General features: G+C 38.2%; 1 long non-coding RNA gene across 1 annotated transcript; it reads right to left on the minus strand.

The window, feature by feature from the left end:
* Positions 1–1,323: 1,323 nt before the first annotated feature.
* LOC137210845 (uncharacterized) lies at positions 1,324–9,923 on the minus strand. Its single transcript, XR_010936747.1, has 3 exons — positions 9,790–9,923; positions 3,524–3,632; positions 1,324–1,755 (listed from the first exon to the last, which is right to left on the minus strand). It is a non-coding gene; the product is annotated as an uncharacterized lncRNA (long non-coding RNA).
* Between the last annotated feature and the right edge of the window lie 4,073 nt (positions 9,924–13,996).

Genomic DNA, 13,996 nt, shown 5'->3' on the forward strand with positions numbered 1-13,996 from the left:
ACCATAAAGTTTGTAAGAAATTTAATTGCATTTAGCCACTTTAAAACAATACATTTAAATGTCATAATTTTAAATGAAATTGCTTCTGAATTTAATAATAAAATCAAATTTTTCATATATTTTTAGAAAGTGCTAGTTAAATGAATTCTCAAAAGACAATAAGTTGCTGTTTAGTACTTTAAAAACCTGGCAACTTCTGCCTTGCTATTTGTTAAAATGTACTTTAGAATATACAATGCAATTCGAGAATTTTAATTTTGGATCATAAAGCAGTATTAAGATTTTTCTCCTGAAATTTGTTCAGTAAACTTTATTAGGTCTTCTTTTGACCCTCACTAGGGAGAAAGAAGATAAGGTTCACTCAGTGCGTGAAGACACACAGCAGAAAATTGAAATTGACAATACAAAACAAGTGGATCATTCAGACAGCAAAAGACTGGGAGTAAGTGGCAACAGGTGATTCCTTGGAGCATAAAGCATAACAGACAATGGGTTTGAGCGGGAATAGTGAAACCTGTAGTCCCTGAGTATGGGATAGTTGTCATATATGGGACATCATTGATATTGGACATGTGAGAGGGCTCAGTTTAGAGCCAAGAATGCCAGGCACTGAAGGTATGATCTCTCTTATATGTGGAATCTAAAAAAAGGAAAAACCAAGATCATCGATACAGAGAACAGACTGGTGGCTGCCAGAAGTGGGGAGTGAGGCGGGGAGGGGTTAGATGGACAAAGTTGGTCAAAAGGTACCAACTTCCAGTTATAAAATGAAAAAGTCATGGAGATGTAATGTCCAACATGGTGACTATAGTTAATAATACTGTATTGTATATTTGAAAGTGGTAAAAGAAATTGTTAAAGTTCTCATCACAAGAAAAAAAAGGTAATGTTTGTTAACTAGTTATTGTTGTAATCATTTTGCAATATGTACAAATATCAAATTGTGTTGTACACTGGAAACTAACATAATGTTATGTCAGTTATACCTCAATTTTACAAAATGCCGGGGGACGTCCCTGGTGGTCCAGTGGTAAAGAATCCGCCTTACAATGCAGGGGACGTGGATTCGATCCCTGGTCAGGGTACTAAGATCCCACATGCCATGGGGCAACTAAGCCTGTACACCACAACTATTGAGCTCCTGTGCCTCAACTAGAGCCTGCATGCCCCAAACTACAGAGCCCACACTCCCTGAAGCCTGAGTGCCACAACTAGAGAGAAACCCGCCTGACGCAAATAAGACTCAACACAGCCAAAACTAAACAAATAAATATTAAATAAATCTTTAATAAATAAATAAATAAAATGCCAGGCACTGGATGATTAGACTGGGCTCTTGCCAGAGCGGTTACCATCTGATATGTAGCTACTTCCATTAAGCCTCACAACCACCCTCTCAGTGGGTATGATTATTATGCCCTCTGAACTGAGGCTTACCTGTGAACAATGTCTCGTCAGGGAGTGGTGGACATGAGAGTCAAACTTCCAACTGCCATCTCCAAAGCTGTACTCTACAACTAAAGTGTATTCTACCAAGTTCCACTATAACCAGTTCTGCTACACTATGGAGTGTCTTCCGCCAAGATCCACTCTACTGCTGAGACTTACAAGTACACTTAGTTTTCTTCTAGGTTGTCCAGATAGTTCACTGGAGTAAGAATGGAGGTAAACCAAAAGATCCTGGGACGAAGATCTATTCAGGTGTTCTTTCTTTAACACTTGAGCATAGTGATTATGGTACTAGAATTATGAATCCTGAAAAAAAAGATATATTTGATGGATAATATATCTGTATCTCATATGATAACAGAGCATGTGAAAAAATGCTCCTAATGTTTTGCAAAGTTGTAGGAAAAACTTTGGTATTAGTTTGTAAAAGGACACACACACACCCACACACACACACACCAACGTTGTCTTACAAATTATACTAAATTTTTTCCACATTCAAGAATTAACTGTAGGGCTTCCCTGGTGGCACAGTGGTTGAGAGTCTGCCTGCCGATGCAGGGGACATGGGTTCGTGCCCCAGTCAGGGAAGATCACACATGCCGCAGAGCGGCTAGGCCCGTGAGCCATGGCTGCTGAGCCTGCACGTTCAGAGCGTGTACTCCGCAACAGGAGAGGCCACAACAGTGACAGGCATGCGTACCGCAAAAAAAAAAAAAAAAAAAAAAGAATTAACTGTGATGAAACTATGTCCACAATAGTTCACCTGAAACATTATGAGCCAGATGTGTTTTGAATTCGAAATTTTTTGGATGTTAGTAAAGAAATAGAGTACTATATTACATGACACCTTCAAATGGCATATGAAATGTTGACCTGAAATAGACTGTCACATATTTCCCCAGCAAAGATGGGTTTATTCAGAATCAACAGTGAATTGCAATTCAGGGTCTGCAATCCTATTGAACCACCTACAGGTCCCGGCAAGGAAGGAAGAATGCTTTCACAGAGAAAAAGGAACTTGGAAGGGATATAGTAAACAGAGTCCACAGCTTTTCATTGGCTGAGTCCTTGCCAGGAAAGAAAAACTCTTTCTTCTTCCTGTTGGGCTCTGCTATTGTTGCAGGGTGTAAGCACTCCCCATTCGGTTTCTCAAGTCTATTTAATTGAGGTCTCTGTTTATTAATTTTTTACAGAAGCAGCATCCATATCAAATATTAATATTTCTACCATGAAATATGAATATTGACACTAACTGGGATAAATAAGTTCTATGTGAAACTTCGTGTCATTTCTGGTGAGGTTTTTGTTGTTTGTTTGTTGTTTGTTTTTTTTTTTGCGGTACACGGGCCTGTCACTGTTGTGGCCTCTCCCATTGCAGAGCACAGGCTCTGGACGTGCAGGCTCAGCGGCCATGGTTCACGGGCCTAGCCGCTCCGCGGCATGTGGAATCTTCCTGGACCGGGCATGAACCCATGACCCCTGCATCGGAAGGCGGACTCTCAACCACTGCGCCACCAGGGAAGCCCTCTGGTGAGGTTTTGATGCCAAAAATGTTTGCCACAAATTTATTAATAAATTTTTCAGAGATTTTTTAATTTCAAAACTAAACATATGGGGTTTTAGACTGGTATTTTCTTGAAAAACTCTATTTTGTATACATCATTAAACACTGGATTTTGTCAAAAAATGTCCACATCAAACTGTATCTTAGAGCAAAGTAAACATTCATTCCATTATCCATTTTCTAAATTCTTAATTCAACACATGTGACAACCTACAGAAAATAAGCCAGTTAGATCTGATACAATATTTGTGCCTTAAGATTGGTAAAATTATGAAGCTGTAGAAGTGTTTCTTCCATAACTCTTTCTCTATACTGTCAACCAAAACAAAATGCAGGAGGCTGCAAATAAGAAAAGAGTTTATTCAGGGTCTTAAGAATTGCAATTCAGGAGACACAGGTTCAGGTAAAACCGAAAGAGAGTTCCAGGGAATAGAAAGAGTCAGGGGCTTATAAAGACCACAAGGTTTGTCAACTGAAAAAATGCACAACCTAAAATTTGAGAACTACCTTTTATTTGGTGGGCTTAGGATTTAAGCCCAGCATACAGCCTCTCAGGTAGCTCTGAGGAACTGTTCCAAAGAGGTGAGGGAGGAGCCAGGATATATAGGAGTTTTTGCTGAAAAAAGAAAAAATGTAGTCGAACATTAAAAGATTATTGCTAATCACAAAAAAAACGGATGTCTCAAGTTAATGATTTTAGTGCTTTTCTATGTATGGGAAGATGCAAGAGTCTGGTCTTATTGAAATCATTCCTTTGAAATGTATGTTAACTATCAAGGGCCAGAATACTGTTTTTCTCCATCCTGAATTCCCCTCTGTGTGCACTGCTGGGGGCGGCCGCAGTGGCTGCTGGCTTTATGACCATGATATCCTTTGTTTACTGAAACGGCAGGTACCATTCTTGGTCCATAGTGCCTCCTCTTGGTCATAAATTCGACCAATGTTTGGGAGGCATTTCATGACCAATTTTGTTCCATGATGCCAAGAAGGCTCATTCCTAGATCAGGCAAACATTCTGGTGACAGACCCCTCAAATGCTAATTTTTGGATTAGGCCCTGTTTATAATCTAAAATTCTCTGGATCACCTGTCTTACTAGTCTACTATGATTCAGGAAATGTCTTCCCTTATTGCTTCTTCCCATATCTAGAGTTGCACTATTAAAATGATTCTATGTAGAGTTATATATGTGATTGATTGCCTCGAGACATTTAGCCATCATTACTTTTGTTGGAGGCCTGGTTACACATTGGGTACTGCAAGAGACAACAATCTTATAAAATAGACCGGATATAAGTAATACAGCTGTAACATTAATAAAGTCACAGTACAGCAGAGACAGGCACAAGGCATAACTAATTTGAAAACAAGAGAAAACAAATTAAAACAATGTTTAGTATAACTAGTTGTAATCTGATTGCAATAAGCCATCAAGTCCACAGGGGAGCTGGCTGGAGAAACAAAATTCTGGAGGGATCATGTAGAGAGAAAAAGATAAATGTTTCATCTTTATTTACAAAAATATACTTTATCAAGTTGTTGTAGGTCATAGTTAACATAAGAGGAAAGTTTTCCTGGAAAACAAATATTAAATGCCAGTATTTTTCAGTAAAAATGTCATAAAATAATAAATCATATTGATCAGTTCATTCAGTCCCATGTAATTAATTCCTGTTGATCTGGATGAACCATCAGGTTTTCCATTAGAATTTTATAATTTCTTACCAGTTCAGTAATATGATCTAAGAATTATCAGAAACTCATATTTGTCAAAAAGTCCTTGTTATGAATCTTCTTGAAGATCTTAATTTTATAAAAACATCAGAGTAAAACAGTAATTGTCTATAAATGACAAAAGACTTAAAATACCATGGTTAAATATCTGATTACAATGCAATTGACAAGAAACTTGGTTATTTCTGTGACATACATTTTAAGATAATAACTAGAATTATGACTAATAATATTATACCAGGACATAACAGAATTTTAGGAATTCCACATAAATTTTGGAATATCTGTTTGCACATTTATCCAAACAATATAACCAAAGATTTTTATCACCACTTCTTTGACAATGGTTCCCATGTGACTTAACGTACCAAATAAATCTAAATTGTTTATATCTCTCTTTGAGATGTTTCTGGGACTCTTTGAAGCAACTCAAAGTTAGCTGGAGGTCAAAAGAATCTTAATTAGAATTTGATATTTGGGAAGTCTGTCAAAAAATATTATCAAAAGTTTTCATTTGTTATTTTTAATAACAAGTATAATAATAAGTATTTATTATATAATAATAAATATATTTATTAATTATATAAATAATAATAATAAATAATAAGTATTTATTATTTTAAAATTTTATTTATTTTTTTGCTGTGCTGTGTGACTTGTGGGATCCTAGTTCCCTGACCAGGGATCTAACCCAGGCCCTCAGCAATAAAAGCACAGAGTCCTGAAAACTGGACTGCCAGGGAATTCCCCTCAAAAGTTTTTTGAAACAGTTGGTCAAATAGGATCGTAGGTCACTGTGAAACAATACTTATGCACTCAACCAAAGTGACAATAAAAGTTTCTTTAAGGCAAATACAGATCATTTAGAAGGCAAAGAAACTCACAGTCTGTTATCAAAAGTAGATCAACATTGCAAGAAAACTTTGTTCTCTTAACAGAGGGAGAAACCAACTCCAGTCCTGCACCAGCCCACTCTCAATAACTAAATTCATTTACCTAATTCAGTTCAATTCAGTTTCAGCCTAATCATGAACAAGGACCCTTTTTCAGGGCTCTCTTTCTATAAACCTTCCACAACTTTCTGTATCCATATTAGTTTGTTGCTCATTTTTCCATCCAGATATAACCAGCTATAGGACAAAATTAATCTTTCCCCTTAACAAAATGTATTTCTATTCTTCATACCTTGTTTTGCTGAAAACACACATCCTACTTTCCTTGCAAACTAAATGTTTCCCTTATTATTTTCAGTAGCCTTAATTACATATTACAATTTTAACCCTTAAAAACTTTGATCTCCAGCAAAAACCTACAAGCAGCAAGCAATTGTGAACTGTTTGTCATACCAGAATTTCTTGATTGGCAAACATTTAGGAACATTCCAAAACCTCTAGAAATGTACACCTTTTCATAGTATAATTTCTTTCCTCAATGTGGTATAAGATGTGCATCTAATAAACCGTTTTAAACATCTTCAGTTTCCCTCTCATAAGGAGACAAAGTAGGTAAATTTAGACCTGTTTAGCAATTAATGTTCCAGTATTTCATCTTATTTGAAATGACCTAGATACTCAGTGAGTTCCCATCATTTAACTTAACTTGGTAAAACTCTAAAATTTCAAGTTACCAAAAATCTGGAGAAACTATTTTAGATAGATGTACCCAAAACATAATTATTCCTAAAGAGTTCACCTGAAAACTCTTATCCCGTTTACCATTATTTTATAACTTATAAAAATATACCAAGTTAATTTCTCCTTTCTGAAAGAACTCTGTAACAGAAATAACATGAATTTATTGACCTTTAGTAAACCTAGGTACAATAAAAGTAAGACATGTCTATATTGATTAACCCAATAAGTTTAAGCTAGTTTTAATGCAAAATATTAATTTAATATTGAATATTTCGTGGATAACCTGAAATTCATTCTGGCCAGTTTTCTTTATATTTAGAAATATTTAATTTGTAAACACTTTTAAGTCAATTAAATAGAATTCTTCTATAAATTTAATTTTGATAATATTTTCCAGCGATAGAGACATCTCATATGTATAATGTACACACAAACATGTAAACAGACAAAACTAGAGATCTCATAGCTTCACTTTAACATTTATTTAGTGATGAATCAGGTCCTACAATATAAACGTATTAGTTTCTAAAGAACAGTTGGAATACGTTAAATTTATTTGCTCAGATGACTAAGTCTTTACTATTTGTGGAAAAGACTTTTAAGATATATATTTGTTCTTGATAAATTCTTAAGGAAGCTGTGAATTAGATTTTGTGTTAGGGAGTCTGTCCAGTGGTTTGAGTTTTAAAAGGGAATTTTTTTCCTTTTTTAAAAAACTTTGGTTTCATGATTGAACTAATTAGACTCAGTCTCAGGTTATTGTGGGCTGTATCTACATTTCTGATTTGCAAGACAAAGACAGTTGCTTTAATTCCCCAAAGAACTGGTCTGCCACATAAATGATATTAAAAGATTGATTTGCCCAACTATATTTTCATTAATTTGCTTTTTTATATCAGTGAGAAGATTCCCAAATAAACTGAAAATCAAGAGTTCTTTGTTCTAGAACTTTAAGGATCAATTTATCATGCTTTCGGAATTTTGCGCAAGGCATTCAACAAAGGACCTCTTTTTGAGGGTACAAGTTAAACCCAGAGCAAAATAATTTCTATTATTGTTTTCATTAGCCCCTGAATATTAGTTCTCAGTTTTTATTTCATATTGTGCAGGCTCAAGTAATCCTTTTGTTTTCTTTTAGTATTTTTAATTACTATTGTCTGAAGGGCACATTTATATGCCCTGTCTTATAATACCAAGGGGAGGTGAAGCACCCCACTGAGACATAATGTCTATCACACAATATAATTAAGCAAAAGTAATGTAACCATTTTATATAAAGCCCATTTAAATATACCAATTTTTATAAATTTTCTCAATTCTGTCAACTTTAATACCTTTAACTTTAGTTTCCATTAAGACCCCATCAGCAAGCTTTGGTCTTATAAGGAATCGTAGAAGCTTTCCTTTTAATTCCCCAGCCATTTTATCTATTTTTGTATAAACGCTTTGGGATCCCCAGTGAAAGGTTGAGCCGAGGGACTCAGGTCTTTTTGTCAATCTCTTAACTTGATTAACTGGCCTTTTGCCCCAAGCAATTGTTGATCAGATATCTCAGTATAATTTTCTTCCAGCCTTTTAAATATATAGATTTTAACTGGGGTCAATAGAGTGAACTTGTTTGGGGCCCTTTAATGTTGGGACCAATAGGGAGTCCCTTTGGCCCATCCAACCTTAGGTCATGTTGTATAAAAACCTTTTGTTTTAATCCCATTAATGTTCATTTTATTTAATGTCTTATTTCTTAATAACCATCTAAAGATTTTTATTCTTTTGAGATGAGTTCCTTTAAAATTTCCACCTTCTTGGGAAGAAGTCTCTAGACTTTCTCTTCAGTTTTTTCTTATTTCCCTGTTAACCCAGTTAACATTAATTATCCTAATGTTTTTATTAGCATCTGTAAGGCCCATTGAGGGGAAGTGGAGACCACAAATAAGGCTTCTCAAATTGGTTTTTTATTTGTTTTAAACTAAGGGAGTTTTTAGGTTAACTATATAGATAGATAGATAGATGATAGATAGATATAGATAGATAATATATATCTCTCTCTATAGATACATATATGATGTTCTTCTAATTTGTTTTTTTCACCAATAGGTACCAGCTATTTATAATGAGGGCTCTCTAAAAATTTACCAATTTAGAAATTTTTTCAATTTAAAGGGTCTATCATCTGGTCATTGATGAGATGCATCTAAATAGCAGCTCAGGTCACAGGAGGCATCCCCACAAGAGAGTACAATGGATGCAGCCTTCACAAGATCTAGAAAGTTTACTCCCCAAAACCACCTAAGAAAGTAAAGGGCCTTTGTTATACAGGTAATGCAACAAAAGTTAAGGTGACAAAGACCCTTGTGAGCTGGCAGAGCCAGACAAAACACTGCTCAGAATCCCAGTCTATTTGATTGGCTGCCAAATGTACACTATATGTGTACTTTCTGGATGGTAGAGATCAAGCTCTCAAAACACAGAAAAGGAAAAAACAACAACAGCAAACAATGCCTAAGATCTGGTAGAACATTTACATCTCAAAGACACAGGGAGAGAAATGAAAGGGTTTTTGTTTTCTTTAAGGTCAGAATTCTGAGAAGATGTTTTATGAAGCCAGTTTTCTCTAACTTAACTGTGTATGTAATAAAAGAGCCACATCTTGGGCATTTTCAGGGCAAGATTTCCTTGCAAATATAAGTTTTGTACATACATACAAAAGCCTGCCTGGGGTATTAGTTGGAAGCTGGCAATCTGTCATTCCTTTTCTTTTGTTTTGAAAACTTTGTTCTCCATTCCAAGGTCAGTCTGCCAAGATAAATTGCTACTGATGATCATGCAGTGGACCAATGTGCTCCTTGTGAGCTTAACTCCTCTAGGAGTTTCAGCCCCCTTACATGTCTCAGTTTCTCCCTTGGGTAGTATAAGACCACTGTGGGTATTCAGATCACTGAGTGGCCAGCTCTCATATGTGTCCCCAGCAGAGCAAGTTTTTAATTAAAATGAGTGGGTTTCTCTATAGGGACAGCTGCATGGTATGAGGACTTGCTGCCACCACTTTCAAAAGTTTCTCAGTTCCCTGAGAAAGGCTTCATCAGCTGGGAAGAAGATGTTCCTTATACACAGTTGAAAGCTCTCATGAGATATCTTCACTTTTATTCCAACAAACCCTATTAAAGTAGCCAATTCAAGGAAAAATACCAGGCCAGTCTCCCATCTAATTACCCAGACCAACCCTACTCATTGTCTAAATTAGGCAAAAATCTTCTCAGTGTCTTTCAACTGAGGGTAACCCAGGTACCTCTTCTTGAAACTAAGTTTCAAGGATAACTTACTCCTCCAGAAAGGAATTTAATACGACTGAATAAAACCTAGGATCATCAGCCAATAATGGGACATCTGAAAACCAGGAGAGACTCACACAAATTTGTCTGGACTCCCTCAGGAGGCGGACAGACCCAAGAGGCCTCTGCTTGTGCCAGGTTCCAGATCTTCATAGAGTTCAGGCAAAGGAGAGATGTCTGCTCTGAATCCCATCACCGGTTGCCAAAACTATCAACTGAAAAAAACAAAAACAAAAAAACGCACAACTTAAAAGTGGAGAATTATGTTTTATTCAGGGCATTACTGAGGGTTATAGCTTGGAAACAACCTCTCAGATAGCTCTGAGGAACTTTTCAAAAGAGGTAAGGGAGAGCCAGGATATACAGGAGTTTTTGCTGAAGAACAAAACAAAACAAAAAACATAGTCAAACGTCAAAAGATTATTGCTAATCACAAAAAATCAAACATCTCAAGTTAATGATTTTAGTGCCTTTCTATATATGAAAGATGCAAGAGTCTGGGCTCACTGAAATTATTCCTTTGATAGGTATCTTAACTGTCTAGGGCCAGTATCCTGTTTTTCTCCACCCTGAATCCCATCTGGGTGCATTGTTGGTGGTGGCTGCAGTGGCCAATAGCTTTATGGCAGCAATATACTTTGTTTACTGAAATGGCAGGTGACCTTCTTTGTCCACAGGTTGTTAAAATTTGCCTGGTGAGAACTGTGATAGACACTGACATGAATCAGAAAATATTTACCCTTAAGGAATCACAAGTTATTTTAGGGTTGGGAGTCCAACAAGTAGATAGGATGTCACCAGTTATTTTAGGGTAAGGTTCTATTAAGTATCTTGAGTTTCTGGCAGATGTTCTGGATATCTTCATTAGGACAATAATAAGTCACACTTCCTCAGTGGCCTTCCAGCTCCATTTAGAGAGCTCGCTTAGCAATACCAACTCCACTTTGATTTTCCTCCCACAATATCTCTTCCCCATCTGAGGCAGGTTTTCCCTTCACGCTGACCCAGGTGTTCCCTCAGTGGTGACTTAGCTCTTCCCCAGCTCCTCAGCCCTGTTTCTCATTCAGCACCCTCAGGGGCCTGCTCTTCACCTGAAGAGGAGCCAATGCATGCTGTCTGGTCTGAGCCTCTGCAACATCTTAGTTACTCTAAAAGCACCAGTTTAGGGCTTACAAGAGCAAGATGGGTAATTTTCTCCATTTTAGAGATGAGAAAATGAGGTTAAAAAAATAAAATAACTTGTCCCCGTTGGCAAATAGCTAGCCTAGATCTGAACCCAGCTTTTCCCCCTTGCACTATAGCCTCTAAAGTGCAAATTCATCTGGAGATCCTCTTTGTGCTGAAAGGCAAGTTGCTTAAAGTGCTACTGTTCCGGAATACTGAATTTAGAGCTTTGGAGGTGGGCGGGCTCAGCACTCCTCAAATCAGACTGTGTGGATGTCCCTGACCTGCCAGTATCCAGCTCCATCCTGCTTCCCAGGGAAGCGCTGAGCCCAGGATGCAAGCAGAATCCCAGGGTGAGGATCAGGCAGGGAAGGGAAGTGCATAGGAGGAAAGGGAAGTTTAAACACGGTGAGGCCTTTTTTAGCTTTTAATGTCCACTGAGAGAATATTTTAAAACATGTCAGCGAAACAAGGCAAAGGCAAGTTCTGAAGAGGGGAAAAAATAGAGAGAAAAATCACAGAGAAAAGACTTGTCCTTCCCAAGAGATGGTCGCCTCAGCAGTATTCTTCAAGAAGCTTTCCTTCACAGCCCAAATCACAGAGTTCCCACAAAGCAGTTCCCATGGTGATGAGGAAGCTGCCCACTGAGCCAGGGAATCTGGAGGCTGAGATATGCTGTCAGAGCCAACTCTGAGAGGCGGTTGTCAGGAAAAGCAGTGTGTGTCATGTCAGTGCTGGCCCTGCATTCACTAACTGGTGCCCTGGTGCCTGGATTACTACAAGCAAGTCAGAGGACGTTGTAACAGGGAAGAGCAAAGTGGAACTCTATGTTGGATCTGTTTCTTTTACTTTAACCTCTACTTCTCCTTGCTTTTGTTATTATAATCACACATAATGGCCTGCCTCAGGGAACCCTGCCCTTCTGCCTGAATGTTAAACTAAAGTGCCTTTGTTCAGCTCACAGGGAGACAATCTGACCCTGCCCACCCGTGAATGGCTACAGAAAATAAGAAATTAGCACATTCCCTTCCCCGAGACTGGCCAAGCCAGGAAAAACGAATGGCCTTTTTACTTTACTTCCTCGCCTCCTCTCCCTCTCTGTTCTATAAAAGAAACTGGCATCCAGACCCCGATAAGATGTTTTTTTGGGGGACCCTAGCCCCATCTTCTTGGATGCCCAGCTTTCCAAATAAAGTCGCTATTCCTTGCCTCAACACGTCGTCTCCCAATTTATTGGCCTGGCGTGCAGTGAGCAGAGCAAGCTTGGACTTGGTAACAAGGTGACCCTGTGGCCCAAGGGGAGCCCTCACAGGCTGACCCCATGGGCCTTCAGGCAGTGGAACAGAGCTTCCCCAGTGCTGTGGATTCCCAGGGGGGTCAGGCTTACTACTTACCCTGGGGAACCTGTGTAAAGAACTATTTGCACCTGCTGGGGAAATAGCATTAAAAAAAATCTTCTTCCGACCCAGAAAACCTCTCCACAAAGGTGGTGGAGACAGAAAACAGGTACATTAATGAATAAAAGTTAAATCAGAATGTGATACACACCACAGGTAGTCTGCTGAGAAATTGCAGTGACAGAAAAAAAAATCCGACCCCCTTGTATAGCCAAGCATAGAACCCATTACATACATGTTCTCAGACAAACAATAACTAGTCCTCAAGTAAAGGTACTTGACAGTACCATTTGTCACACATAGTTCATCCTTGACTTACGTGGTAAATGGGGTGACTGTGTTAGCTTATCAGCCGTATCTAGTGGAGAAAAAAAACTTCTCATATTTTTATGGCTGGAGGTAGGTTTGCAACTTGCAGGGGGATCCTGGAGCAGCTAAGCAAAGATAACTTGGCCATGAAGTACTCAAGTTATCTTCTTTCATCATGACAACAAACTCACAGCCAGGCTCCATCTATCTTAGAATTCAGAAGTGAGGTGAATGTCTTAAAAGAAAGGTATTGCCATGTTTGTTTGAGTTGGGGAAGAAAACAAAGTTAGGTGCTTTCTGATCCCCCAAACCTTATGCTTTTATTTGGCTGACTGGTCTGACCTGAGGACTGGCTTTGGCTAACTGATGGAAAATGACAACACTGTCCAAAAACTGAATGAGTTAAATGTGTAGCTCCAAGGCTTTGAAGAATATATGTTTCTGAGTCCAAGCTCGCTCTGCTCACTGCACAACAGCCAATAAGTTGGGAGACGAGGTGTTGAGACAAGGAATACGGCTTTATTCGGGAAGCCGACTGACAAAGATGGCAGACTGAAGTCTCAAAGAAACCATCTTATTGGGGTTTGGATGCCAGTTTATTTTATAGAACAGAGAGGGGGAGGAAGTGGGGAAGTAAAGTAAAAAGGCCATAAGTCTTGCAAACATCTCCTGGAATGGCCAGCCACAGGGAGGGGATCTGTTAATTTCTTCTTTTCCGCAGGCTTTCACAGGTGGGCAGGGTCAGATTGTCTCCCTGTGAGCTGAACAAAGGCGCTTTAGTTTAACATTCAGGCAGAGAGGCAGGGTTCCCTGAGGCAGGCCATTATGTGGAATTATAACAACAAAAACAAGGAAAAACAGAGGTTAAAGTAAAAGAAACAGATCCAACATGGGGTCAAAATTGGCTCTTCCCTGTTACAAATATATAAAGATATTAAAAGTACATGTAAAAATTTTTTATGTTGACTTAACAATATTGTTAAAAACAAAATTCAGCCAAGTAAATCTGAAGATCTAATTGGCTTTATTAGGCAATTCATAAATCAGACAACATCTATTCTAGCAACTGGAAGAGCCTTCTGAGGGATTGTATAAAATGGAATGTTTTTACAGAAAGAAGGGTGGGACAAGGGAGCTACTAGCAAAAGAAAAGAAAGGATTATTTTTAGGTCAGGACATCTGCTTTTGTGGGGAAGAGAGTGGCAAGGGTTTTATTATGCAGGTTGCCTCTTCTTCCTTTGGGGGATGAAGAGGGCCCACAAGACCTACTACCTCAGTGGTGCTGACCAGTAAATTTTAGACTAGTGGATTAAGTTTATACTTCTGGTGACAGTTGAAACTGCAGTTAGGTTAGGTATTAAATCGAGGTTTGGCTTTAGCATAAGTGACACCATTTGAGGCCTGCAGTTTTTCT

This window comes from Pseudorca crassidens, chromosome 18 (genome assembly GCF_039906515.1).
Source record: "Pseudorca crassidens isolate mPseCra1 chromosome 18, mPseCra1.hap1, whole genome shotgun sequence".
Taxonomy (NCBI): domain Eukaryota; kingdom Metazoa; phylum Chordata; class Mammalia; order Artiodactyla; family Delphinidae; genus Pseudorca; species Pseudorca crassidens.